The following is a 2,871-nucleotide window of genomic DNA, read 5'->3' on the forward strand; positions in this document are numbered from 1 at the left end:
GTAATAATACTTTGATATTTTATTGATATTAAAACATAAATTAATTTTTTAATTATTTTTAGTATCTTATTTTAATTATATAAAGTATTTAAAATATTTTTTATTTTAATAAATAATATATACTATTTTTAAATTTATTTCAAGAATACATGTTCAGAATAAAGTTGGACATGCTAACACGTGATAGTATTTAGGTGTGTCGAAGCATATCCAAAGAATTTTTTTATTGAGAATCGGTTGGACACAACAGACACGCGTGTCAAACGAGTGTCGATGAATATCGTGGCCAAAATATATCTGACACACGGACACGATAATTCATCAGGGAACTTGACTATTCCACAAGGCTCTCAAATGTGGTGCCTGTGAAGAAGGCAAATGGGAAATGGAGGATGTTTGTCGATTACTCAGATCTCAACAAGGCGTGTCCCACAGACTCGTTCCTTCTTCTCAACATTGATGCCCTAGTAGATGCGGCGGCAGGATACAAATTTTTTAGCTTTAGGGATGCAAATTCGGGATACAATTAGATTCCAATGCACTGACCTAACGAAGATAAAACGGCATTTATAACGCCAGTAGGGACCTACTATTATAAGGTCATGCCGTTTGGATTGAAGAACGTGGGGGCAACTTACTAAATACTAATGAATAAAGTTTTGAAAGACTACATCGGTAAGTCGGTAGAGGTTTACGTGGACGACATACTGGATGGTGAAGACGACCGAACTGAATAGCTTGGTAGCTGACCTGAGCATCATCTTTGACCCACTCCGAAAGCGCAATATAAGGTTGAACCACCTAAAGTGCGTGTTTGCCATGGAGGCAGAGAAGTTTCTTGGATTCATGATCACACAAAGAGGGATAGAGGCCAATCGGATAAGTGTGAAGCCGTTCTGTGAATGATAAGTCCTGGTTGTGTGAAGGATGTGCAAAGGCTGGCAAGGAGACTGACGGCCTTGTCACGTTTCCTCGGTGCATTGGCAGCCAAGGCGCTGCCTTTCTTCAACCTGATGAAGAAAGCGACGGCCTTCGAGTGAACCCCGGCGTGTGAAAAAGCTTTTAATCACTTTAACAAAATCTTTTCAGAGCCACTGGTTCTCGGTAATCCAAAAGAAGGAGAGACCTTGTATTTGTACCTTGCGCTGACGGAAGAGGTTCTGGCAGCTGCCCTGGTCCGGGAGGAGGACAGGATGCAACAGCCTGTGTACTTCATAAGCAAAGTGCTCCAAGGAGCGGAGCTGAGATACACTAGGCTAGAGAAATTAGCCTACGCCTTGTTAATATCCTCTCGAAGGTTACGACAATACTTTCAAGGACACCTGATCACGCTAAGAACCGACCAAGCAATCTGACAAATTCTACAGAAGTCTGACCTGGTGGGGCGAATGGTGACTTGGGCAATAGAGCTGTCCCAGTTTGATATTCGGCATGAGCCCCTGCACGCAATTAAAGAATAAGCCATGATTGATTTTTTTGTTAAAGTGACCGAAGATGTTCTTGAGGATCCGAGCGTGCGGTGAAAATTTCATGTTGACGAGGCTTCCAACCAAGCGTTCAGAGGAGCCGAGATCATTTTAGAAAGCTCAAAAGGAGTAACTTATGAGCAATCTATCAAATTTGAATTCCCGGTCTTAAATAACCAAGCCGAATATGAAGCAATAATTGGCGGCTTAATTTTAGCCAAAGAGGTTAGAGTAACAAAGCTTGAAGACACAACAGCGACTCACAGGTCGTAACCTCACAAGTCAACGGGACATTCCAAGCTTGGGACCTATTATTGCGAAAATATTTGAAAAAAACTAAACAGTTGTGCAAGGATTTTGAGGAGGTAGCGGTTCAACATGTTTCCAGGGAAAGAAATGCTAGAGCGGACCTTTTATCAAAATTGGCGAGCACCAAACCCGGAACAGAAAACCGATCTCTCATCTAAGGCTTGGTGAAGGAGCCGTTGGTAACCCTCTGTTTGATTCAAGCTCAAGAGCCCCTTTCTTGGATCAGCTTGATCCAAAGTTTTCTAGAAGGAGGACTGTTGCCAGAAGACGACAAAGAAGCTAAAGCAGTAAGAAGAGAAGCCGCTAAGTACGCAGTACTACAGGGACATATATACAAGAGAGGGCTCAACCAACCCTTACTAAAATGCTTACGGCGCAACCTGACGGAGTATGTCCTAAGAGAAGTGCATGAAGGATGTTGTGGGCACCACATTAGGGAAAAGGCTTTGGCTCAGAAGCTCATTAGAGCTTGTTACTATTGGCCTTTCATGATGACAGATGCTCACAAGTTCGTGAAGAAGTGCAAGAAATGCCAAGAAAACATGAATTTTCACAAAGCACCAGCAGAAGAGCTAAGCTCCATCCTGGCCTCCCGACCTTTCTCCCAATGGGGAGTTGACCTCTTGGGTCCTTTCTGGGTGGCTGCCCCAAGACTGGTCAAATACCTCATTATAGCCATTGATTATTACACTAAGTGGGTGGAGGCTGAACTATTGGCAAGTATATCATCTGTGAAATGCTAAAAATTCCTATAGAGACAAGTGATCGCTAGGTTTGGGATCTTGGAGATCGTTGTATCGGATAATGGAACACGATTTTTCGATAAGAAATTTGGGGAGTTCATAGCAAGACTTGGAATCAAGCAAAAATTTTCCTCTGTGGAGCATCCCCAGAGCAACAGGTAAGCCGAGGCGGTGAACAAGATTATCCTCAAAGGACAAAAGAAGCACCTGGATCAGAGAAAGGGCTCCTGGACAGACGAGTTAGTCTCTATCTTATGGTCTTACAGGATAACACCACAATCCTCTATCAGGGAGACGTTATTTCATCTTACATATGGCATCAATGCGCTGATTCCCGTGGAGATCGGGGAACC

The sequence above is a fragment of the Arachis hypogaea genome, chromosome 3 (genome assembly GCF_003086295.3).
Source record: "Arachis hypogaea cultivar Tifrunner chromosome 3, arahy.Tifrunner.gnm2.J5K5, whole genome shotgun sequence".
Lineage (NCBI taxonomy): Eukaryota > Viridiplantae > Streptophyta > Magnoliopsida > Fabales > Fabaceae > Arachis > Arachis hypogaea.